The sequence below is a fragment of the Podarcis filfolensis genome, assembly GCF_964270895.1.
Source record: "Podarcis filfolensis genome assembly, chromosome: 8".
NCBI classification, from domain to species: Eukaryota; Metazoa; Chordata; class Lepidosauria; order Squamata; family Lacertidae; genus Podarcis; species Podarcis filfolensis.
In genome coordinates, this window is record NC_139611.1 from 64,869,089 (window position 1) to 64,896,303 (window position 27,215).

At 44.5% G+C, this 27,215-nt stretch overlaps 1 protein-coding gene and 1 long non-coding RNA gene across 2 annotated transcripts in view; one reads left to right on the forward strand and one right to left on the reverse strand.

The window, feature by feature from the left end:
- The window catches only part of SLC9A1 (solute carrier family 9 member A1), a 71,974-nt gene that overhangs the window by 36,687 nt on the left and 8,072 nt on the right, over nucleotides 1-27,215 (reverse strand). The window lies entirely within an intron of this gene.
- On the forward strand, nucleotides 1,988-11,274 carry LOC310769201. Its single transcript, XR_014551519.1, has 2 exons — nucleotides 1,988-2,206; nucleotides 10,996-11,274. It is a non-coding gene; the product is annotated as an uncharacterized lncRNA (long non-coding RNA).

The window sequence follows — 27,215 nt, forward strand, 5'->3', positions numbered from 1 at the left end:
GGTCCCCTCTCCCAGCCCTAGGCATAGATAGCAGTATCAACACCCTGTGCATTGCTTGGCTCTCCCTGGAGAGGCAGTTTAAAACCAGGAAGGATCCAATAAGTAATTCTGGGTAGCAATGGACTAATTGGTCAATTGCTGTTTCTTATCTTAACTAGTCTTAAGCCCCATTTCCAATCTGTTTGCATTTTTTTTAAAAAAAAGTCCACACGAGAATTAGTAAGCACTTATTTTATTTATGAATAGCTACCTACAAAACATCTTGAAGGGATTTAATCATAAAAACACCAACAATCAAAACATATGCAAACCATTGTCATATATAAAAACAATTTCGAATCTAACACAGATACGGGGGCGGGGGGGGGGGCGGTTCCACTTAAAAGGCTTGTTGAAAAAAGGAATGTCTTCAGTAAGTGCCGGAAAAATAAAAAGAGTGAGAGGGAGTGCTTGCTCAATTTGAAAGGAGTTCCAAGGGATCTGTGCCATCCAGCTGAAGCCTGATTCCTGCAATGTACGGACCAAACCTCCTTTAAGAGCACATTTCTCTATTTGTAAGCCATTTTCCCTAATAAGATTTTTGTATGTTATTTTCACTAAAGGAATCTCTGCATCTGCACCTGTTATTACTAAAAAGGGAACACACAAAGAAATTTGATCCTGTTCATTTCAATACTGTCCTAGCTTCAAAGTGATTTTTAAGTTACAAAAAAATTACAATTTTAAAGGTTTGAGATCAGCATTACGTCAATTCCTACATCTCTTTTTTCCCTTTTCCACAAGTAATTGTTAGTCATCATGCCAATCAAATCACTTTCAAATTTCCCACCATAAGCACTGTTTCTAACCCCCAAACATATATGTGTGTGTGTGTGTGTGTGTGTGTGTGCGCGCACACACACACACACACACACACACGAGACCTCAGCCTTTATCTCACCTAATACTGCACAAAGATTTACTGTATCCTGCATTTTATCATTCCAATATAAAATAAACCAACTCCACTTCTCAATAAATTTATATTACATGGTTGTCTGCTGTCTGACACTGATTCTATTTGTCAATTTCACCACGTGTCCTAGATCCCAAGGTATTAGGCATCTGTCCATATAGGAGCACGATGCATTTTGTTTCATTCTGTCTTGTCTCTGTTGTGATTTATATGAGTTGTTTGTTCCCTTTTTCTAAGAAAAAATAGTTTTGAAAGAAAAATAAGAGCATTGTTGGGAAGAATTCTAAAGCCCCTTGGAGTTTTTCTTCCTCTGGGCTGTATGCCCATGACTACACACCACTAGTCAAGGAGCCGGGAGCCAAAGAACGAATGCTACTCTTTCACTTTGTGGTGACAGCAAAAAGCTTCCTGCATGTGCCACAGCTGTTTTAACAATGGCCACTGCCGCCAACTACTAAGCCACACGGCCACAGAACACATCCCCCAACATGTTACGTTTCCACACCAACATTACCCCTATTGTGGAGTGGAACATGGGTGCATATGCAAGGTTAAAACAAGGCTGAAAGTAGTATTCTCCTTGCCTGGTACTGAACTGGACCCAGGGTACCCTGAGGGAGCACTCGGTATACGAACCAGGAGCCTTTGCAATGCCCCAGAGCATTCTGCATGAACCTCCTTGATTTTTTTAGCGAGTGCCACATTGCCCACATCCAGCCTGGCTAGCATGAGGTAGACGCTGCAGTTGAGGTTTGGTGGGCTGGAGCGCTGAACTAAGACCTGGGAGACCATGAAACTCAATTGGTGGCCTTGGCCCAGTCGCCATCTCTCAGCCTAACCTAACTCACAAGGTGGTCAAGTGGATAACATGTGCAGTGGGTGTGGGTGTGTGACATGTACACCACTTTGAGCTCCTCCGATGAAAGGTGGGTTATAGCTGTATTAATAAATGTATATGGCTCCTACTGTGATGTCAAGGGTCAGCCTGTCTAGACCTGGAACCTGGTGGTCATCATGGAGAAGGAGAAGCACCCCCTGGAAGACCACTGCACTGCCAGTAATGCTGAGGAGGCACTGGATCCAGATATTCCTACTCCAGGACCAGAGGTCTTAATCTCAGTTGCCTAGGTCCCTGGCCAACTCTCGGACATCCTACTCCCATCACACAAAGGACCGTAGGAAAAGAGGAGATGGCAAACCAAGCAGAAGAATCAGGGTCACTGGTGAAGAGTTCAAATAGATGCAAATGAGGTAACTCAGAAGTGCAGGGAAAACATATATGAGCATGCCTGAGTGAGATCCAGGAAGTAGCAGGACTTCCAGCTCCCTTAGAGCTTCATATTCTAAACCTTCCTGGTGTAAAAGGCATGCTGGCTTCTCCCTGTCTGGTGGGGAAGCTGGCTCTGAGGAGCACTTTGCAACCCATCTTCTTCTTCTCCAGTTACCTCATTCTGGCCAGCTCCTTTCCTGAGCTATGAGCCCAGAAGCTGTACCCGTGTATTAATGAGCCAGGACCAGAGACCTGCTCAGGTCAGTGGCTCCTAAACTTGCTCAATGGAGGGACATCCAGTGGCTTTAATATCTGAACTAAGTACTGTTCCCAGAAAAGACATTGCCTCGGTGTTCCATTTTTAGTGCCATTCCCTGCAAAGCATCCAGCACTGGCTGCCAAATGAAACACGATGCTCCACTTGGTTTGGACGGCTGATGAGATGCCTGTTTACATTTTGGAGGCCAAGAATGATGGATCCCATCAACGCCATTCTGGAATTTGCAGGGACAGGAAGAAGGCATTTATGAGAACTAGGGCCAGGATTAACTTTCCTTTTCTCTTGTAGATGAGGCAGATGTAAGGAAAAATATTTCAAGTATGCGTTTCCTATTTGATTGTTATTTTGAATCCAATAAAACCAAGGCAGGAAGCATTGGAATAGCCTGGAGCATCAGAAAGCCTAGCATATTCACTGCTCCAGTAGGTCTGAATTGTCCATTCAAATCTAAACCTGGGGATGAAGAGGAGGAGGCGGAATTCCTCTCCTTTGTATCAGGACATATGTAAGCCAAAACTTGCTTACAGAAGGGTGAAGCTACTGCAACCCATCCGACTTGAGAAAACCAAATAGACAGCTCCTGAGAGTGAGTAGACTATGGCCCAGTGGAATATGTGAGCTTTGCTTTAAGAGCAGGCCAGGGTGGTTTGTTGCACCTCATCGGCCCACCAGAAGCTTGGTACCTTATAGTCTGGCTCACAGCTTTTGCCATGGCCAGTGATCAAGAGGATTTCAGCACCAAGACAGCAACAGAAACAGGATTCAAACAATGTTAAGAGTAGCCCCAGAAAGCATCCTGGAAGAGCAATGTTTTAACTACATCAGTCTTTGCCAACCTACCATAGTTCTCATTAGGGTGCTTAGGACTCCAACTTCCATAAGCCCCAGCCAGCATGTCCCAAACATCTGGAAGGCACCAGGATGGCAAAGGCTGGAGTAGATGAAGGAAAGCCAGATGCAACAGCCCGCCATAGTACAAATGGCTCAGGGTTCCACAAAGGGTGCCCTGCACAGCCCTCCCATCTTCAAGAAAGGGGCACAGGGTGTTGCCTCCCTTATTACAGCAGGGCTGGGGGGCCTGTTACCCCCTCCAGATGTTGCTGCACTACGTTCCCTATCATCCCTGACTACCAGCCATGCTGGCTGGGGTAAGGGAAGATGGGAGTCCCATCAACATGGCCTAAACTTGCTTTAGGCGTAACTCTCCTTTTGAAAGAGGCTGGCATCTATCAAAAATTAAAACCACCCTCTTTTGCAGGATGTAACAGATCTAACGATGCTCTCAAACTGCTTTTTCCGCTGCACGCATGAACTGCCTATTCTAGTATACGAGGCTCCAGAGAGGAGCAGCCTGCTATAACGTCGCTCATATATTCCCCTCATAGACACTTTAATTATACACTTCTCCAGGCCTTGGGCGATCATCCTTCCGATGGGATGTTAATGAGTTTTTTGTTTTTAAAATACCTACAAAAGGGGACTAGACAAGGAGAAACAGTCTGGGAAGGGGGGAGCCTTCTGTGTCCTTTGGTGAGAAGAAACTGATGCAGAGAACCAAAAAAAGAAGTGGAAAACCTTTAGAAATCAGCAGCATATTTGCAGGCTCCAGAGTGGCTTTCCGAAAATGCAAGCACAGCTAAGTCAGCCACACACGCCTGTGGCTCCTTCTTCGCTAGGCTGTGTGACGAAGAAATAGGTTCATGCCCTTGCCCCAGATACTGAGCACAGAGTGAGGATGAGTTGCTAATATATAGGAAATTGGATTTTATATATAAAGGGAAGAAAAGAGAAGACACTCCAGTGGGGCCTGCCCTTCTGAAGGACACTGCAGCTTGACTGCTCCAACCAGAGTGTGTGTGTCTCTGTGTCCACAGGCACACCTCTTCAGACAGCAGGGAAAAGTCCCCTTCTTAAGGCAAGGATAACTTCTCAAGAACCAAAATGGTAAGGTCATGCACTTAAGGCCAAGACTATATTCCAAGTCTACTCTTTGCCACCCCAGCAAAAGCATCCTGTTATATAGGGCACGGCATTTAACTCCCACTAAAGATGCATCTTCCTTACTTTTTATGCATCAATTGCCATCCTTTCGAGGGCAGATCCTCACCATAAAGTGCATTCAAAGCACAATTTAAAGGACATGACTTTCCCCAAAGAATCCATGGGTTGTAATTTCCCCCTCAAAGACCTACAATTCCCAGCACCAGTGCTTCCCCCCAGGGGTACTCAAGGGCACGCAGTACCGGCACTTCTTTTATTTATTTCTGTTTAAAATGTGACACTTACCGTAACAACTTTATGGCGAGTACTGGCACCTACTTTTCGGGGGGGGGGGGAGGACTGCCCAGAACCCTTAACAAACTACGGTCCTCAGAATTCTTTGGGGGAAGTGTACACTGAATACACTTTAAATGTATGGTATGGCTCTAAGTAGAGTTTTTGTATCCTGCTTTTCAGCCAATATGGCTCCAAGAGCCATTTACATACCACAAGGTTACCCAGTGAGATTCATGGCAAAGTGAGGGTTTGAAATCGTGTCTCCCTACTCCTACTTTGAAACTCTTAACAACTATCCCGCACAGGCATAAGGAACTAGGAGCTAACTTATGCCTCCCTGATCCATGGAGACTGTACTTGTAACCATCTGCCTCTCTCATTCATTTTGGAGCCAAGAGTGACAACAGAAGGAACTAGCATCTCCTCAGGTGTCACACTGATTAGGACCTGCTTCCAACAAGTGGAAGTAAATCACAATAAATCCTCTTTATTCTCAGTAATCCACCCTACAACCCTGTAAGGTGGCTCAGTTTTATTATCCTCATACCGCAGATGCAGGGGATGAAGCAGAGATAGAGTGGCTTGCTTAACACTACATAATGAGTTCAATAGCTGAGGTCAGATTTGAATTGGGAGGCTCTCTGGCTGATTCTTAACTACTTGTAATTACAGTGGTACCTTGGGTTACAGACATTTCAGGTTACAGACTCCATTAACCCAGAAATAGTGCCTCCGGTTAAGAACTTTGCTTCAGGATGAGAACAGAAATTGTCCTCTGGCGGCGCAGCGGCAGCAGGAGGCCCCATTAGCTAAAGTGGTACCTCAGGTTAAGAACAGTTTCAGGTTAAGAACGGACCTCCAGAACGAATTAAGTTCTTAACCTGAGGTACCACTGTATTGTGCTACCCTGGCTCTTTCAGGGCAGCTCCCATTTTGGGGCTCAGGGGCTTCTAAGGCACCCAGTTCTGTGCTGGATTAACAAATGTGGGGTGCAGTATTAAAAAGACCCTTTTTAAGTCCTTTACTGGAATTGCTTTTCCATGATCCCTTAACAGTACAGGTGAATAGCAGGCATACACAGGTAAATACACAGTCTGCTCTGAAGGGATCAAAAACACAGAAGGGGAGACTCCTACAGACTCATCTGTGTATAAACACACTGCTAGTTTCAAATCTAAAAATAATAGTAGGTTGTATCCAACTAGGTTTCACTCAGAGTTCACCTATTGAAATTAATGGACCAAACTTATTCATGTTCAGTAATTTAAACGTGTCTGTTTTGAATAGAACTAGCATTGGATACAACCCAGTGGTTAACAGTGATGTCAAACCTGCATCTCTAGAAGGGATGACACAGGGCACCTTCTCCTGTACCTAATATTTAAGGGGGAAAGTTTTATGGGAAGGTCAAAAGAAATAGGACAGACATCATTTTTGCACATCCCAGAAGGCCAGTAACAACTGGGCATCATACGATTTGATTTGATACTATCTCTATATACCACTTACATTGAAATGAATCTTTACAAAAGTAAAATACATATTAAAACAATTTAAAATGGAGAAGCCAAAAGCACAGACAATAGGGCAGAAGAGTTTAAGTTAATGAAGTTGGAACAGAACTGAAAATGAGATTTTCCGCCTCTGAGTGCTCAAAGCTTCTGAAATCCCATCAGAGCCCGAACACAAACACCCACACCCACACCCACCCACCCACACACACCCTTAATAATTCATATCTAAAATGGAAGACAAATTGTCCTTCTTAGAGACTTAGAATTAAATTAATGGCAAACAAGTTCAACCAATTTCATCAAGACCTGCCAGTCACAAATTCTTCATTTCAGGATAAGCTTGCTCCAAATCCACCCTGCTTTGCAAATGCCAACAACATGACTCTTCTCTAAGACTTAGGTCACATTCACACCACTCATTTAAAGCACATGTCTTCCCCCAAAGAATCCTGGATGGTCATCTGTCATGGATGTTTTAATTAAGATTCCTGCATTGCAGGGGGTTTGACTAGATGACCCTTGGGGTCCCTTCCAACTCTACAATTCTAAGAGCTAAAAGCAGTGGGCGGGGGAGGTAGTCATTCTGATGCTTCAGTAGGCAGATAAAGCAGTGGGGAGATTAAACTCTCTCACACACCAAGCACCCTGGTCCAAGACTCTAAAAAAAAATAATGCATTTTTTTAAAAAAATGAATATGCAATAAGCACTGTCCTGTTTGGATGAAGGACACTCCTGACAGTGATTTGCAAATTTCTGTTAACATATCCAGATTGTCATTTTTTGCATGTGTTTCTCCATTCCCAACCATGCATGCAAGAGGGGCTGTTTCTAAGACCACCCAAAAAGAAAAACACTGTGTTCCTTAAAAAGCAAAGCGGAAGAGAGCTGCTTTTCAACGGCATTTATAGGTGCCTTCCTTCCCTTTGGGAAATCCGCTCCACTTCCCAGTGGGGAGGAGTTGCAATGGACCGCGCGGCCACCCACTCCCCACCAGGGGCGGGGGACTTTGTTGCCTGGGGGATCCCGGCCACGTCAGAGCCTGGCCAGCCAATCCACTGGCTAGGGTGGCGTAGCCGGAGCCGTTTAAACAAAGGAGCGAGCCAGAGGACTTCCTCTTTGGCTCACTTCCTCAATCACCCGCCCCCCCTCCCTATTTTGCAGGTTAGGCAATGGCCTTACTATGGACTTCGGTTGGTCGCCTTGGTTGTCCAAGGGCCTGGTAGGAATTTTTCCACTTGGCAAATTGGCACTGGCCACTTGGTTTTCGCCTACCTCATAGCAATCGTCACAACTTTGTTAGGGTTGCGGTTAGGCATTGTTTGACCTTGTGTGGGGGAGGGGAAGTGTGGCCATCACCTGCCCCTCCATGCTTAAGGGTATTTCGTTAAAGGAATCCGGGGGTGTTGATCTAGTCTGAAGCCTGGCTGGGGGTTGGGCCTTGACACGACCCCAACGGGAATACCAGGGGGAGCTTGAGTTGGTTCGCATCGACAGGGCTTCCCCTACCGGTGGCTTACCCTTACTGGACTTCCTGCACAATGGGCAGGAGTCAGATATAGTCAGGTCCAATCAATGCCTAAGCCAATACCGCTCACATTCTGTAATTTCAATAAAGGTGTGGCCAAAATTTGCCCAATAACATAAACCTAATATCTGTGTCCTTGTGTGAGTTATTTCCAACGAGGGGGTGGCTGCGGGGTCTCGACACGCAAGATAAAAAGACAGAGGTGCACTTCGTTCAACGGTGGAGAGAGAACACAGTCATCAATGCTAGCAACCTCTGGGAGCCTTATCCTCCATGAATTTGTCTTAACCTCTTTCAGAGCCATTCAAGTCAATGGGCAGCCCCACTTTAAAAACTGCGGAAGGCAAAACTGAGCATTCGGTTTGGAAACAAGAACGTCTGTCGCCCAGTGTGAAGTTGGGGCAAAGCCAGGAGCGAGAAAACAGGTCAGCTCCTGCTTTTACACCTGTTTACAGTCTAAAACTGCCCTCTTTGGCTATTTCCCTAAGCACCTACAGTTTTAAGAAAAGCAAATATACATTCCCCACAGAGGTCCATGCCCTATGTCAACAGCAGGTTCCCTTCTGAATTTCAAGCCACACCTGTAGATAAGAGATCAAGAAGGCAAAGGCCTGCCTATTGTGTGTTCTTCAGGTACCTGGTGCAACTTGCAAGCATAACCAACTTTGTGACCACCACTTCCCTGCCTACAGGGCAAAGCAAATATTTTACAAAAAAGCAGCAGCCTGGCAACCAGTGCCATTATTTGATTATCACTACAGCCTCCTAGTTAAAGTAGTGCTTAGCATTTACATAATGCCTTCTTTGCAGCATTCATTGCTCTTTACATCCTGGCCACATTCACAGTTAACTGTAAGGCAGACTTTCTGGCTTTTTGTGATTTATGTGGAATGTGGGTTCAAGAATTACTAGCTTTACCTCTGCAGCAGGTTTGGCAACTGGCCCAGGTTCATTTACCAGCATCTCCAGGTGGGGCTAGGAATGTCCCTTGACTGCCAGCCTGAGTATACAATGCTGAGCTGGATGGACCAATGATTTGACTCATTATAAAGCAGTTTCCTATGCTCCTAATCTAACTGTATTGCTTTGGTGTTAGTAGGTACGAATTAGACCAACAGTGAAAGTTTCCCATGCAAGCCAATGCTTTGGAGCAGTGAGGATGGACCTGCTTGTACTTTTGTGCACAAATGAAACTCCACACTATTTCTCCGTTATCTTATCTGCTCCTTAAAATTCTGCTCGCAGCCTGTAATGAGCTGGAGCTACCACAATGAAGATGAGAAATGGCCGTGGAATTGACAATAACCGCGCGAGAGTAGATTTGAGTCTTTAAACAACTGCGTTTCCCCCTGCAAGCGAAAGACAAGAAGTAATCTCGATAGGAGGACAAATAACACAGAACAGAAGAGAGGAGATGCAAAGAGCACCTTCCCGTTGTACAGGACCAAATTCTGCTCAAGATGTGTGCAATTAACACGATAACATGGACTTCCCAGTGATTAATAGCTAGCAAAGAAATAGCTTTTTGAGGAGTTATGAGGAGGAGAATGAAGCACCCTCGTAGCTTAAGAAGGTAGAAATAAAGGTTAGCAAATCCCCAACCTAATTAGGGTTGAGGGGGAAAGAGATGATGGAGATCTAATGATTTAAGAGTGCTCCTAGGGACCTCACAGAGGGGGCAAACAGGTTGAACCACTTCAGACTGCAGTGGGTGTAGGTTTCCCCCTTCAAAAAGTGTTTGTGAATTGCCTTTTACATGCACCTGAAGGCCATTTACAAACATACCATAAAAGAGCTAAAAATAGTTTTTGAAATAATACAAAAAAACCCCCAGCTGAAGCTAATATTTTAAACAAGATAAAATGAGCACCTAAGGGAGAGACATTTTCATCCTGCTGGAAAAGCTTGTTGAAAGTTGTTTCCCGAAAGTACAGGTGGCGGGTGCTTGGCGTATCTTGCAAGGGGTGCAGTTCCACAAAACAGAGGGAGCCACACTGAAAGCCCTGCTCTGAGTCACTGTAAGGTGGGCTTCTGAGATCTTTCGAATTTGCAGCAGAAACTCTGCTACAGAGTATGTGGCCTAGTGGGTATATAAGGGATAGCACAGTGTCTCAAGTAACCTATATATGGCCTTGTGTGTTAGTTCTAAAACACCATCATTACATAGCTTTACGCACCAGGCAAAAACATTTTTTCCACCAAGCTTTTGGCTCTTAATTATCTCTTGCCTCTTTGCAAAATTAAAAACAAGGTTGTCTTTAATATCCCCGCCCCAATTGTTTTTCTTTTATGCCAGTTTAAATGTATGCATTTGATTGTTTATGTATTATAGGTCACTTTTGAGTTACCTCGATAAAAAAGTGAGGAATAAATTTAATAAATAAGAAAATGACAACACAAAACTGTAGTCAGCAAAAAATCCCTATATATTAGCATGTGGCAGTGAAGTCATCACTCTACAGTGGAGTCTAGGAACCCAGCACACCCCAGAACTAATCCAGGGCTTCTATTAATTTTTCAAATCGCCAGTGGGGAGCCTAGGAAATTAACTCCAGATTAATTTCTAGGGGTGAATTCTATTTCCGCTGGTAAATTCCTCATTTGAAACAGGCAAATGCCATTTTGCTTTGAGGAGGAGGGGGAGAAGGAAAGAGGCCCCCTTCAGGACAGGGTTTCCACCTATGGAAGAGACTATCATGAGCCTTGGTGGGTGCACAAAAACCGCCAATCTCCACCTTACCAGAACCAACAAAGAGACTGATTCGCTTTGAAGGTAGTTGTCAAAGGATGAGCTTAAAGCACTAGTCTAAGAGAACTAGGTACGCGGAGCCTGCTAGATACAAGTACAGTGGTACCTCGGGTTACAGACACTTCAGGTTACAGACTCTGCTAACCCAGAAATAGTACCTCGGGTTAAGAACTTTGCTTCAGGATGACAACAGAAATCGTGGCGGCAGCAGGAGGCCCCATTAGCTAAAGTGGTGCTTCAGGTTAAGAACAGTTTCAGGTTAAGAACGGACCTCCAGAACGAATTAAGTTCTTCACCCGAGGTACCACTGTAAACATCTAGAAACAGTTTAAAACGATCCTTATAGAATGTTATAGAAAGTATAGATCAAATTAAACAGGACTTCCATATGTACCAGTATTTAAAAAGTGCATATTCCCCACAGGTTACAAAATTGCAGAGAGGATGTTCTGCAGCCACATAGGCCATCTACTGGTTTGAAAACAGCTCAGCCGGTCATCATCTGGGCTCATCACAGAGACATGTGGTTTCCATTTAGTCAGCAGCAAGAGACGCAACTCAGTGGGGACGGTGGCAGAGAAAAGAAGCTGGCGACAGAGTACTGCAGGTGCAAAGGTGTGCTGCAGAGGAAGACGTCCAAGCCTTGCAGGGAAACTGAAGATAAAACTGCCTGCATTAAAACTGGAATCTCTCTCTCATAAAAGCCAAAGAGGCCCACTTCTTCTAGAGCACTTCTAAAGGCATGTATTGTCACCAATCTATTTTCCTCCCACACCGTTTCTGCAAGTTATAAAATGCTCCTCTCTTTTTCTTTGGGGAAAATTAACCAAAAGCGTAAAGCAGGAAAATTCACTCTGGTTAAAGAAAACCTACTACAGAATGCCTGGGAAAGCATTTGGACCCCCAGACGTTGCTGCACTCCTGCTCCCACCAGCGCCAGGCAGCATGGCAAGAGGTCAGAGATGCTGGGATTTGGAGTCCAAAAACATTTGGAGAGCCGCAGCTGAATAGACTGGTGCCCTCGAGACTTGTCCCCATCTCTGGACTACAGCTTAATTAGACTGCAAGTTCCGATGGTGCTGTGAATTCTTAATAGTCTTCTGCTGGCCAGCAAATTTCAAATTTCATTTGACGGTAACTTAAATGGCTGTTCTGTCATCGTAACAATACAGGCAGATTGATACGAAACACCATTGTTTTCAAGAGCCCAGTGCTTCCAAGTCCAGATATGAAAGATACGTATTCAGATACGGAGAAAAACAGCCAACAGTTAAAACTTTCATGTACCTTAGAGAAAATGAAACCACAACGTGAAAACATTCCCCAACTATCTCCTCCTTTTGCTCTCATGCAGACCTTATTTTTATACACACCACGCTGGAGCAGACAGATAAAGGCGGATGGAAGGGAAAGATAAGGATAGCCAACACACACACAAACACACACACATACACAAAGATGAACATGTGGCACTGGCCACATAACTTGATGAGAGAAATATGTATTCCAGGGAGACAACCAGCACTTATGTCGCCTAGGCTCCTCATACTGGAGAAGAACTAGGCCTTTCTGAAAGAGAAGCAGGGCAGCCAAAGAATCTCCAGAGCCCAGAGGAAAGATGCTCTGTTTCCAACAATAGTTTCCTATTGCTAGCATAATCAGCAGTACCAGAAAGAAGGCGTGTGATGGAGCACTGGTGCAAGGAAGGGCAAACTCCCATTATACCCACCCTAGCTGTTTGCCCCACCAATGACAAGGCAATATGGCCACACCATGCCCCTGGATCAGGGCTCCATTTCTACCAGACAAGGAAGCAAATGCTCACTTAGATAGGCTCTCGCCTTTCCTGACCACGTTTATTTATTTCAATTATTTATTTACTCTTTTATGCACCATTTTAATTTGGGGGTGGGGTTGGGTGGAATACTTTAAGCACTGTACAACATAAATGCAACAAATAATACCACTAAAACGTGACTACAAAAGCCAGGAAAGCAGTAGTATAAACGCATATGATTTTATTTTATTTTAAAAATTGGAATTTGGGGGATTTATACAGATGAAAACAGAGTCTGACCTCATGGGCTAGGGAAAGCCTGGGCAGGAAAAAAAGGTAATAATAAACAATAAAAGGTTATGTCTTTACAAGCCATGTTCCTGTCAGCCTGGCCAAATATTGTACTAGAAACGTTCTCAACCGCAGGATGATAAGTTGCTCTGATAATCAATAAATCATGCTTTGGAGAGGCGGGTAAGCATCGAGACCAGAGGACTGCTGCTTCCAAAGGAAGGCTTCAACCTGCCCCACCAAGCTTCAAGCCAGAGGTTATTCCACCAGCAGAACTGTTCGTGACTTAAGTATCTCAGCCTACTGGGTGACATGGGAAGAACTGGCAAAGTCATTTCCTGAGCTGCTCCTTGTGGGTTGCCAGAGAATAGCATATAAATTACTGGCACAATGAGGATCGTTTCTCCCTCCTCCTTCACCTTTTCTGTAGAAAGGATTTATGGAAGAAAGAACTTCTATGGAACGCAACCGACTCCATCTTGTCCCAGCATGCTCCAGTACAGCACCTTCTTGCCAACCTTTCTGGGCCAGTGGGTGCATTTGGGATTCTGATGTGGGTCACCAGTCACAAAATGCACATTGTTGTGCGCAGTGTGTGGCACGGCACACCACGGCAGCCACATCGAAAAGACCAGAATAGAGGGCAAGACCACAAAAGGGTACAGGCATTCCCCCCCCAATCAATTGTGGAAAAGGAACCTGCATCAGCCACCATCATGTTTGCACACAGAAAGAAGCTGTTAGCACCTTTCCTCCTGCTGCTCAGAATGCAGGGAAGGTAGGCATCTAGTGTTATGAGAGAAAAGAGAAACTGTGGAGAGATGCTGCCAGTTGAAGCAGAGAATTCTGAACTAGAGTTGCCCTGGGACTGCAAACCTGAAGGGCCTCTATCATCAGTGATGGGATCCAGGGCCACAGGGAGGAAGCTCCATCTGCACCCCAGGGAGAATACCATGGTAGGAGTGGAGAATAATCTGGCCCCATCCACTGGCAGATGCAGGGAACTTGCTTTGCTCTTCCCTGCTAGAAGATGATGTTTAAGAACTTTATATCAAGGAGCAGCTGAGTTTGCTTTTTCCCTCCTCCTCCCTCCCACTCACTTTTCCTTCTGTGACATGTCATTCAGGCTGTAAGCTTGAAGGCAGGGGCTGTCTTGTTGTAAGCCATCCTGGGAGCCTTTTGCAGCCGGCTCATGAGTTAAAAGATGCTTTAAAGAATGTGACAAAAGAATCTGCCCTGTACCAAGTTGCTGCTGGAGGTCTCTGTGCTCTTCCTGGACGTTCTGCATGCAAAGCATGTTCATGTCTGTGCACAAGCACACACGTATTCACAACTTACGTGGCTCACATGCATTGCATTTACTTTGATATCTGCATCAGAGAGGAAACCGTAGCAGCAGATGCTCTCCTCACATTGGCCAACCTGTCACCATCCGCTACGTAACACCAGCTATAATGGCATGGAACAGCTCTTCCCACTGGGGATTACTAAAGCTTTATAAACCATTAAATATGAATAGCCATTAAAGCCACAAGGAGAGGAAAAATTGCATCTTGAAAAACAGGACCATAACTAACCTGGAAACCAAGATTACATTATTACTTCTCATGACTTCCAACACAGATGGAAACTTGATTTTTATTCTAATTCGTTTTTTGTAAACCGTCCTGAACTATGGTTTATCATTTCAACATGTAAAGGCTGATTCACTCAAGATTTAAGGTAGCTCTAAAATTACAGCCAGCAACATACGGGTCATAGGCTCCAATCCAATATTTTCTTATTGGCAACACATAACAGCTAAAGGAGTAAGACAGGGGCAGGGAGCCTCTGACCCTTGAGATGTTGTTGAACTGCAACTCCCATCAGCCCCAGCAAGCATGGCCAATAGCCAAGGATGATGGGAATTGGTCCAACATCTGGAGGACCATAGGTTAGCCAACCCTAACCTAGGGGTTTCAGCTAAGGATAAATGGCCATTTTCGTTCCCACCACTGGCCATGCTGGCTGAGGCTTGCTGCTTTCAGTTACTGTGTTGTCCATGGTTGCATCTTGTTTTATTGTTAATTTCTGAGCCAACCTGGGAGTTGACCCAAATATTAAATGTCACTAAATAAATAAAAACAGGGCTCAAAGCCAGAGTCTGAGAAGCATGTTTGCGTGTTACCAGAGCATCACATGCAAAACCTCTATCTAAATACCAGGAAGTAAAATGGAGAAATTCACTCTGAAAGGGAGACTGATGCTATTGAAGCTGGTTCCCTATTTGTACATGGAAACTATTAAGAAGTTTCTAGTCCTTATGACTTGGTGCAATGCTATGGTTTGGTACCAAGCGTCTTTGGGCCAACCCAGCAGTCATTCAGTTGCTTAGACAAAAAGGCTCACAAAATGCTTGTTGGAGAACTTCATTTCGTGTCTCTCTTCGGCTAAACATCTCTGCAAAGATGCTGGTACACGTGTGTTATATAAAGCAGAGATTTGACAAGGTAGCACAAGATAAACAGCTTATAGCAGAGCAGTCGGGTGGGGGGAAGGCTTCGCTATCTATTACTGTACATCCAAGCCACTGAGTAGATAGATAAAGCCTTCCTGTTTCACTGAAGGGCAAATCAATCATCTTGACATTATTTAAATATTGCTGATAAATTGAATGATGACTCTGATATAAAAGAGCACTTAGCTTAGCCCCCAAGAAAGTATGTAGAATTATTCAGTGTGGCATCTTTTGTTATAATCATTTCTATCATGTTTTTATCATTTTGCGTCTCGCTTATTGCATTTTTACTCTATTTTTTAAACTTTTTTTAGGCTACCCATAATCATATATTGAAAGGTGGTATAAAATCTGATAAATATAACTGATATACTAAACCTGCAACCTCTCTTTTATCCATAGTAAGGTTTAGATAGCGAGTTCAGGTTTCACAAACAGCCCTTCTGCCAGGCAGTTTCCACACAATTCAGATGCTCACTGCTTGGACACATGTGTACGCAGTGTTAGAAACTGAGATATAAAACCTAGGAGCTAAATAGCACCTTAAACCTAGGTTATGGGTACAACGACAGAATGCCTAGGTGCGCTTTTTTATAACCAGAATACAAAGCTGAAAATATTATGTTCATTTTTCACATGGTCTAGTCCTTCCCATGGGACACGGGTGGCGCTGTGGTCTGAACCACTGAGCCTAGGACTTGCTGATCGGAAGGTCGGTGGTTCATTTTTTTTTTTTTTTTAAATAATATTTATTGAAGTTTCCAAAATACAGAAAGAGAAGAAAAGAAATTATGAAGATACATTCAGAACCTTATTTTCAAACATCCACTTTCTGGGACTCCCCCCTTCCCCCACCCCTACCGTATTCCCCTTTCATATTGTTGTTTCCACAAGTTCTGTTTCTGATTTAAAGCACAATTTATATACCCCATTGTTCAAATTTAAATTTATACAAACCTTATGCAACACCCTTGATAAAAAAAAGCAAAAGATCTCTCCCCATAGCCCGCCCCCTTTTCTTTCCACAATGTCCCCCTTTTTTCCCATTAAAGTAAAAGCACACAGAATAAAAGTATAAAAAAAATAAGAAATATATTAGAAAAAAGAAAACCAATTCAGAAAATAGTTGCAAGCCTTTGGATTCTAATTCTCCCTCCCCTTCCCCGGTTTAATTTCCCTTATCCTCCAATCTATGTTTCCAGCCTGGAAGTCTTAAGTCCATCAATCCCATTTTTCCCCCAACTCCTTGCAGAATTATTTCCCATTTTTAGGATTACTTTTTAAAAATTAATTCCTAAATCTTTAAAAATGTCAAATTATAAAATTCCCCCCATTGTTCTTTCAAGGTTATAGTCCAGCTTCCTCTTGTTCCGCTGCTAAAACTTTCTTATTCAGAAGTTTAGTAACTCTACATGGGTTGTTGTTATTCAGGAACAAAAACTTGCGTTCAGTCCCTTCCTTCTTCAGTAAAGTATTCTGTTGTCTCCTTTTAGTCTAAACACCCTGTAGACGAGATTCAGTTTCAGTTTTGCAGCTTTCCCAGGAGATAACCAGTTCTGTGAAATTCCGAAGTGTTGTATTTTTCCCGGCTTACGCCCATCTTTGTAATGTCCCGAAGCTCCTCTAGGGGGGTTGTTGTAACTTTGTTTCCAAAAATCCGATTGTTCTCCGTATTTTCGCCATTTTGTATTCAAGTCTTAACAAATTATATCAAGTTGTAACAAATTTGACCAGCAAGGTCCTTGTAATAAAATCCTCTTTAAAATTCCGACTTTGACAGCTACTTTGACAGCTGTCAAAATCACCGGCTCTTTTCACCAGGCTCACTCCTCAATCGCCCCGGTTCCCAGGGAGGGGGGTGCATTTTCCTTCTCCTTCAATTCTTCCTCCAGCACAATTCTTGTACTTTCCCATCATGGAATTCTTGATTTTAGCAAAGATACCGTTCTTTTTGGGCCTTGGCTTCCCAATCCTTGTTTTAAAATGTCTACAATAGGGAGGGGGACTGACTTCCTTTTTAGATCCCCCCCCGCTCGTCTCAAATCCAAAAAATTTTTCTTCTTTTAAACCCGATTTCCAATTTACTCACGGGTTGTTGTTAAAAGTCCAAATTCTCAATGGAAGAAGTCAGCGCTCTCCGCCGGATGGCATGCGGCTTCGCTCGGCAGGGGTGGCAGAGGACTCAAAGCACCACGCTTCTCCCCGGCACCCGATCCGTAGCCTTTAAAAAGGCTCCTTCACGAGTCGGGAGGGCGCTAGCGGTGCTAGCCGAGTCTCCAAGTCCACGGCCCCCGTGGCCGTGGTTTCTAAGGGTCCCCGCATCGCCGGTGCGGTAAAACCCAGCCCCTGCCGAGCCGGCTCCCTCCGGAGCTCGGAGGGAGTCCGCCATTCGGCGATGGCGCCAACCCGGAAGGTCGGTGGTTCAAATCACTGTGACGGGGTGACCTCCTGTTGCTCAGTCCCAGCTTCTGCCAACCTAGCAGTTCGAAAGTACGCCAAAAAAAGTGCAAATTGATAGATAGGTACCGCTCTGGTGGGAAGGTAAACGGCGTTTCTGTGCACTGCTCTGATTTCGCCAGAAGGGGCTTAGTCATGCTGGCCACGTGACTCGGAAAAACTATCTGCGGACAAACGTAGGCTCCCTAAGACAGTAAAAAGCGAGATGAGCGCCACAACCCCAGAGTCATTCGCGACTGGACTTAACTGTCAGGGGTCCTTTACCTTTTTAGTTCTTCCCCTTTGCAGGATACTTATGCAAAATACATTATTTTGAAAATTTACCCTGGAAAATTTAACTTGTTGCATAGAATTTGATTTTTTAAAGCCACCAACTATAGGGAAGGGATGCGGGTGGTGCTGTGGGTTAAACCACAGAGCCTAGGGCTTGCCAATGAGAAGGTCGGCGGTTCGAATCCCTGCGGCGGGGTGAGCTCCCGTTGCTCGGTCCCTGCTCCTGCCAACCTAGCAGTTCGAAAGCACGTCAAAGTGCAAGTAGATAAATAGGTACTGCTCCGACGGGAAGGTAAACAGCATTTCCGTGTGCTGCCCTGGATCGCCAGAAGCGGCTTAGTCATGCTGGCCACATGACCCGGAAGCTGTACACCGGCTCCCTCGGCCAATAAAGCGAGATGAGCGCCGCAACCCCAGAGTCGTCCGCGACTGTACCTAGTGGTCTGGGGTCCCTTTACCTTTTTAACTATAGGGAACCATTCCCATTATCTTATTCAACGTTATTATTTGTTCAATAGCAAACATATGAGATTATCTTGCTGCACTTTTGCATTTTGTTTTTGCATTTAGAGCCCATGTTATAAGGGCCTTTTGTCTACCATAAACAAGAGAGGGAAGAAATCTCTTTCCCAGCTACAGTATTTTCAATGCAAAGGTCTGGCACCTTGCTAAGTATGTATCTGCTCACTGCTTGGTCCTGATGGGAATTGTCAGTTTTGATTTGGGCAAATTAAGCCTTGGGGATCAAAAGAATAAAAAGTGTTTACAAGGCTGGCTCCTGCAATTCATTCCTATTTACATTTCTTTTTTAAAGAAGTTTTTTCCCTTGGCGCATTCAAGCCATTCATGAAGAAGTCAGATGAGGAAAACATGCACAAAACTTTTTCCGCGGTGGTAAACTTTAACCAGCTGGTTGCCAATAAATCAGGCTCCAGAAAGTGAAAGAATTGAGGCATACATTCTCTTTGGTTTTATCTCTTTGGCCTTGCCCTGGGATCATTTTCTTTTCATAACAGTAGGATAGCTATGAATGCCCCCGTCCCCCTTACACACCCTCAAAAGGGGGGGGAGCTTCCCTTGCTTTAAAATTGTATATGTCAATTTGTAGACGCAAAATATAGAAACAATTGCTGTCATTTAAAGAGAAATATAATCCATCTCATCATAGTAGGAAAGACTATGATCAAGTGAATGATACCCAGGAGCTGATCCCCTGCCCTAACTGTTGATGGGTCGTTTCAAGGCCCCTCCTGCTCTCGCTTTCAAACCTCTAAATACATTGGGAAAGGTCAACAGAGGTTATCTAGATAATTTTCTAAACCTTCTCACATAATATTCCTAAAAATTAATCAGGATCCAGGGCAAACCAATCCATCTTGATCTCTCCAGTTCAATTTCTTCAAATACCTGTTGTTTTTTACTGAACAACATAATGTTCTCTGTTCTTTCCAATTCTTCATTCATTAGTGTCAAGGTCTTGACACAGCCCATAAATTTAAGGTTTCCCTTTGAGACATTCAATTTGCTTTCTTTTAATAACTGTTGATGCCTCTAAAATATATGACGATGCTGGATTCTCATATCATATTGCAATGGGGACACTCCTGAATCAAGTGAAGACATGAGTGTCTGTTGTATAACCTGGTTACTGCCAATGAACACCTGAGGTTTCTGAAGCTATCAAGGATGCTTGTGCAATAGCTGGAAGGAGAAGTTTTCTTGTTGTTATTTTTGTTAAACGCAGCATCACCATTGGTAGCTAGTACCTTCAAACCATCCCACATAACTAGGTGGGGCTGGAATGATAATGTTTCATTTGGAATACAGCCAGGTAAGGAGACAAGCATTGCTGATGGCTGGAGGAACAGAGACGTTTGGGGTGGGTGGGTTGAGGCGGAGACTCAAAGTAGGCGCCGTTTGATTTGTGGGGGATTATATTGCAGTCCCATGGACTGCAAGAAGATCAAACCTATCCATTCTTAAGGAAATCAGCCCTGAGTGCTCACTGGAAGGACAGATCCTGAAGCTGAGGCTCCAATACTTTGGCCACCACATGGGAAGAGAAGACTCCCTGGAAAAGACCCTGATGTTGGGAAAGATGGAGGGCACAAGGAGAAGGGGACGACAGAGGACGAGATGGTTGGACAGTGTTCTCGAAGCTACCAGCATGAGTTTGACCAAACTACGGGAGGCAGTGGAAGACAGGAGTGCCTGGCGTGCTCTGGTCCATGGGGTCACGAAGAGTCGGACACGACTAAACGACTAAACAACAACATATTGATGTAGCATTCCTGACCTCCCAACCATGGTTAGAGTGGCAGATTCACCAGAGGGTGGCTTACACACTCCATTCCCTTTTCATAGCCAGCCACGGTTATGGCTTTACATCTCTACAACTGACCACTTTAACCATGGTTAACTCTAGCCAGGGTCTGCATTGCCCACAGGGACACCTGCCTGGCTCTCATACTGATTTAGGGGGAATCTGGATGATCGAGTATGTCTTTTTCATAATTCAGTAAGGAGGGTGCATTCGTATTATGAAGCATCTATTGCACAGCAGTATTTTGTGCATCTGTAAAAGCTCAATAATAATTAAACGTTTGCCCACCCCCCAAAAAGAGCAAGGTTTGCAAACCACCTTTTGACCCTCAGTTTGACTGTTAAGATTCTGAGCAAAGCTAACCACGGTTAGTGTAAACAGGGATGAAGCAGCTTAATTAGCTCCTCTTGGTTTTCTGACTTAATTTTGGCTTGCAAAGAAAATAATGCCTTTGAACAAGTGACATCACTGACATCAACCTCCAGTGTGGCAAAACTCTCTCTCACTCCGGCACTGTCTAACCTCAAGAAAAACATCTGAGCAAGCCGTTATACTAATTATTAAAGCATACCCAACTTAGAATCAGTCCGTGGTATTCATAAAGCACAGCATATTGAGAGCCTTCAAAATCTCATAAGGGTGTAATCATGTGCAGTTAGGCTGCTTAAGTCTCATACACAAAGTATTATTATTAAGCCACTCCATGAGATATTACCACACTTGAGACGGTAATTAGGATCTAAAAATGGGTTCCGGCTCCCTCACTCAGTATTTTATTAGGGTGAGCTTCTCTCTATTCCAGAGTGAAAAAGCATGCCTGCATTTTAAGACACTGAAATGCTATCAATACATGTGATTTCTCACAAAGAAAGGAAGCTTTATTATAAATATAAATTTCATTCGGTGCTCCAGCCCTACACGCCTCAAGCATTATTAACTTACAGAACTCTCTGCCACAAGATGGCCCCTTACTCAGATGGCTTTGAAAGGGGATTAAGCAAATTTTTGACAGCCAGTCATTGCTATATATCCAGCATGCAACTCTACAGGACTTGTCCTGGCTAGAAACAGTTATCGCCTTCACACCAAGCTTGTGGGTTCCCCCAAGGGTATGTGACCGGCCTGTTTGAAAGCAGGTGCTGGAGCAGAGAGAGCTTTTTGTCTGGTGGTACCCCAGAGAGAGCTGGACCACAGATTAACCAAGGATCCAGGAAGGCCTTGTTGCTCAAACAAGACACAAGCCCCTTTATTCTCCATCCTGCAGAGGAGCCGATGGCCAGTCTGGGTAGCCGGAGTCAGCCCAGGGGCTGAAGGTACTTCAATGAGAAGGCTGCCACCGTTATGGTCACCATACAGGCTTGAGTAGTTCACCACATGGGAGAGGTGCACGTGGATCCAGCAGTTCGCCAACCCGATCAGCACCATCCAGAAAGAAGCGTGGTGATTTGGTGGAAAAGAGCGTCATGATCAGTCATTCCAGCAGTCATGCTATTCATACACACAATGCCAACACCCAGAGCAGTGTGGGAATCACTGCATGCCCCCAAGACTCTGATGCTATCGTTTATTTTGCATGTGTATGCCAAGGAAAGAGTGCCTCTGGTTACTTTGATAGTACTGGGGCATCACCCAACTAACATGTTCCATCAGCGCAAGGATTTATATTGCGCAAGGCAACTCCCTGCTCCTTTCCTTGCACACGGCCTCTCCACATCTGCTCTGGAAGGCTGGTGGGGGAACCCCAGAACAGTTTTAGGGAGGGCACAGGGGAAAGAGGGAGGAGTCCTGTTGGAAAAGCCTGAAGCCTTGCACTGTCAGAACAAAGGACTTAGTACGACACTGGATACAACCTACTATTTTGTCAGTGCTGTACGTCCTTAAACCGAAAGTTAGCCTTCATCTCACGCTCATATGGAATGCAGAAATGCTTGATCTGGGCATTAAGAGCCAAACTACATGTTATGGGCAGGTAAATGTTGCTTTAAAAAAAATCTCATGGAAAGTTCAGTGTTTTGTTTTTAAAGCAGAAAGCAGTTACTTATGGGTGTAAAATCAGAAGCAGGGGGAGAGAGTTGAAGGGGGGCACTTAGCACCTGGTCATTTTTCCTCTCAAAATCACCTCCCAAAAGCTATTCCTTTCCTCTGCTCCTGAGAGTAGGGACATACCTGGAGCCACCTTAAGGTCGGGGCAATTTTGAAAGGAAAATTCTGCAAGGGCACAACTAAAACTCCCTTCCCCAGTCACCTTTCCTCTGCTTCCAATGAAGTCTTGAGTTGTTGCTTTTGGTTTTTTATTTCTTTAAGTCAGGGGGAACTTGCACAGAACTCCATTTAATACATAGTTTTGCCTGAGCAACTAACATATTTTGGGTCCAACATCTTTATTATTTATTTATTTATATTCAATTTGTGTTCCGTCCTTCATTCGAAGATCTCAGGGCAGTTCACAAGATTAAAAACAAACAAACAAACAAACCTCATTTCAGAGATTTTAGAGGGTATATAAGAAAATTTTAGTTTAAAAATTGCTGGGAAAGGAGTGTATCAGTTGTATGCTGAGGTTAACTGTTAAGAAATTTAGCTCTCAGTGCTTTGGACTTAAAGTCTTGCGACTCTAGCGGGGGAACCACTGACAACAATTTTTAAGCATCAACAAAAATGGAGGGATCCTTCCATTATATGAGGTGACCCAATGCACTCTGTCCCACTCCTCTATGCCTTTGCTATACAGTGGTACCTCGGGTTACATACGCTTCAGGTTACAGACTCCACTAACCCAGAAATAGTGCTTCAGGTTAAGAACTTTGCTTCAGGATAAGAACAGAAATTGTGCTCTGGCGGTGCGGCGGCAGCGGGAGGCCCCATTAGCTAAAGTGGGGCTTCAGGTTAAGAACAGTTTCAGCTTAAGAATGGACCTCCAGAACGAATTAAGTACTTAACCCGAGGTACCACTGTACAGTAAACCCATGACTTAAACAGCGGTTTTGTTCCAGGGATCACACCTAAAGCTAGAAACATGTACGGTCAAAACACATTGGGTTCAATGGCAGGTGGACCTTGCCCAAGTCATTTTCACAAGAACTCTGGCCCCTTTTTTATTTCAGCAAAGCTGAATGTGCACAAGTTAAATGCATGCAAGTTGCAGGCTTACTCTCCTTTGTGTAAAACTGGAAAACTGAAGGACCTGAAGTTGTGCATATGAGTGATTTTTACATTATTTTCATCATCATAAAATAGCAGTTAACAACAGTAACTGTGCAAGAGGTTGTACCGGCAGATTCTCATCTTTGAATTTACTTCCATTTTCTTGCACAATGCTCTGCTGTGAGGTGCAAAACAGCCATTCCATGTGCAGCAGAGCACCCACTGGATCCAATCTGCGGAGGACATTATCTGGTTACCTTTGCATATTAGTTCCCACACACAAAAGTGTTACTAGCCCACATGCATTTACACTATCCTGCCTCCCAACACACACCTACGCTACCCATTTTTTATACACCAGAGGTCTGAAAGTGGGAGGGAGGAAACAATGAAAAGCTGAACTACTCTTCCAGATTATAGGAACTCCCCCTCCCTGGTCACTTGGAAGGAAATTCTAGCTCCCCAGAGGCGAGTGGTAATTTACATGCCTAGTGGAAATATCTGTTAAACTGAGCTACAGTTGTTAAGAAAATTCAGGAGAAGCAGCAGCAAAGAACACTAAGAGGGCTGGAAACAAAAATCAACGGTGTTCATTGGTTAAGAAAGGTAAGATGACCAAGAGTATTTGGGGAGTTAAAAGATGAAGGTTTACTTCCAGGGTGAACGTTACTCCAGGGTTCAATTGTGTTGAGCGTGTATCTCAAGAGAGCAAACGTTGCAGTAGAAAAGCCAGGATGTCATTGCAGGAAGCCGCCCAACAGAGCAGATGACATTTCTGCAACGCAACCATCCCACATTACAAAAATAGCACATTGTGTAAACGGACCCATGTGAGGCTTGTCGCGGGTGACGTATATCTAATAAGCTCCTTGATAGCACATGGCTCAACCCATCACACAGCGGTCAGTCAGCCTGTCCAAGTGCACACAATCTGCAAGCAGTTCACTTTTTCAGTCATCATAATTAATACGAAAAGGCTTAAAGCCAAGATCGTTTGGCAGCCAACCTTGCTTGCCTAAATTATAGAGGTACGTTCTCCCCCCACCCTGTCCCCAAAGCACTGTTTGGAGTTAGGTGGCAATTAAGAGCCAGGTCAATGAAGCCGGTGGCTGCACACCAACCCAATCAGCCAGTCCTGACCTAGACAGATTGCAAAACCCAAGGGTTGCAAACAGAAAACCGGCAGGGGGGGGCACCCTCTGCAATGACTCAGTCATTACAGCAGTCCCAGCTAAGAAGAAGAGCTGCATCAGCTGCTGATCTTACATCACACACAGCTTAGAAGAGGGGGGTGGAGGAAGAGAAAGTCAGGAGTGAAAGAAGGTGTACCCAGAGGCTGCATTATGTTAAAGACACCTCACAGCTTACAGTAATAAAATGTTAAGGACATCTACGCCAGCCTTCGCCGGCCAGGGGCCTTCCAGTTTTGGACTACAACTCCCATCAGCCCCATCCAGCATGGCCATGCCCCTAAGGTGCAGTCATGGCAGAGCAAGCCATGAAACTCAGGTAAATACCAAAAGCAGCCATTTAATAGATTGTGCATAAACACAACACACACAAGCACGGTGGGTGGGGGGAACGCACTCAGACAAAGGCCTTTGAGGCAAGCCAGTGCCTAAAAGTATAAAGTACCCTTACTTGTTAGTAGACAGGGCCTTTCTTTCCTTTTCAAAAGTCTATTGACTAGGAATTTGGGTTTGAAGGGTCCTGGCAGCCCTAACCTGGCCAAGCCAAAGTCTAGCTTCGCTTCAAAGGTTGGGGATGGGAGTGCGAGGCCAAGGCCTCCACCTCCAGTATATTTTTAAAGCAGTGTCATACCACTTTTAACAGCCATGGCTTTCCCCTGCAAAGGATTATGGTACTTGTAGTCTGTTAAGGGTGCTGAGAGTTTTTAGGAGACAGCTGTTCGTTTCACAGATCTACAATTTCCAGAGTTCCCTGCGAAGGAGGATTGACTGCTAAACTGCTCTGGGAACTGTAGGTCTGTGAGGGGAAAAGCAGCCAGCACCACCAACAAACTATACATTTACTTTCATTGCTCTGCCCCCTTTGACTTATTACTGCACCCACAGCACTGGCATGTGGCCCCTAGAAGAAAAAGCGGCCCTCAGGTTGGAAATGGGTTGCCATCCCAGCCTTAAAAGTCATGCTTCTCCAGCTTGCCATCTCCAAAGAATTATTTCCACACTGGATTTTTTCCTCAGGAATCCTTCTGCACTGCTAAAGATCTCTGGGGCACGATCCAGGGTTTACATAGGGATCAGGCAAAGCACAACTAAAAGGGAACAAAATATTTTGACAAGGTGATGGTGGGGGTATCCCACTCAGCCAGAAGAATATGAAGAAGCTTGACAGAAGGTCCAACACCAGTCATGAACATTCATCACCCAAGATCCTTTGCGCCTGATACTTGGACTCTTGACAAAATGTCAAGGAACAGATGGCTTGCGCCTTGCGACTGTCATCACAGATCCAGAACCCGGTGATAATTAAATCTGTCTCCAGAAGAAGGATGCTTGGCCTACCTCACTAAAGATTAACCACAATTTTAGCTGGAACCCACAACCAGGGATGAAGAACTTGTAGTGTGCCAGATGTCACAGGTTGTGCTAGGGGTGATGGGATTTGTAGTCCAAAAGATATGGGAGGGCACCAGGCAGTGGCTGCTGGTGCCCATTGAGGCTGGTGGGGTGGAAGGCAGGGAGACTAACAGCAGGTGGGTTCAAAGCCAATGACAGACAGAATCAGAACCAATTATAATTTTGTTCTGATCCTCTTCCCTGCAGAGTTCTACAAGGGCAACACTGAGGCTGAGGAGGAGGAAGCTAACTGGTTTTAAGTAAGATGGCAGGAAGGTGGGGCTGCGCCCCAAGGAGCTTGGTGGGGCTGTGCCCCTTTGACCCTGTTGCACCAACATCTGAAGGCGCCAAATTGGCATGTATTTAGCATGCATTTCTAATGGGGTTTTCCATTCAATTTTTTATGTTTAAAATAAAAAAGACTTCTCCATATTTAGATAATGCAGAATTTGCACAAATGTTGCCAGAGACCAGACTGAAAAGAAGGGGGGGGAGGAGTTTTAGTCTGGATCAGGATGTAGCCAGGTTCCAGGATCACTAGGTAACTGGTTTTAGAACATATAGTTAATAGTTCTCTACATTAATGGCAACACAGGTGCAATTTTAGTGTTAAAGAGAGGGCAGTCATCCAAATAAATTAATGAGGGGCCAAGCGATGGCTGGAAACAGGGACGGTGTATTACTTTCCCCCAATAAAGAGGTACAAACTTTTCCATGATTTAACGATCCATCCATTTTTCACCTGGGGATAATACATAATCAGAGTGTTAAATGGAAACGAAGGGTAACAAAAAAAAAAAAATCCTTGTGCAGAACAGACTGTATCCCTTTATTATAACACTTTTGGCAGGAGGCTGCAGTAAAAGCTGCAGCCTAGAAGACTGTTTAGGTCACTACAGAGCAAAGCAATTGGAATGAATGCATTTTGGAACAACACATCTAGTTTGGACACAGAGTGCTGTCATACTTCAGGGGCAGCCTACAACTCCCAACAGCACTGAGCATTTTGTTTAGGCTGGCTGAGGCTGATAGTGGTTGTAGCCCAATAACATCCAGGGACAGTGTGTTGGCTACCCTGCCATGCTTTCTAAAGCATGCCCACATACCGTCAGGTTTTCATTTTAAGAATCATTACACACCCTCAGGATTTGGGACAGCAGCATGCTTTTAAAAAGAAGAAAGCTTAGTGAGCATAATTCTTGCCTTACCAATGCCCCATCATGTAAGCAAACAAGTTTGCTTGGTACATTAACACACGAGCCCCCTACAAGAGCAACAGGTGGGGCAGACAATCAGATAA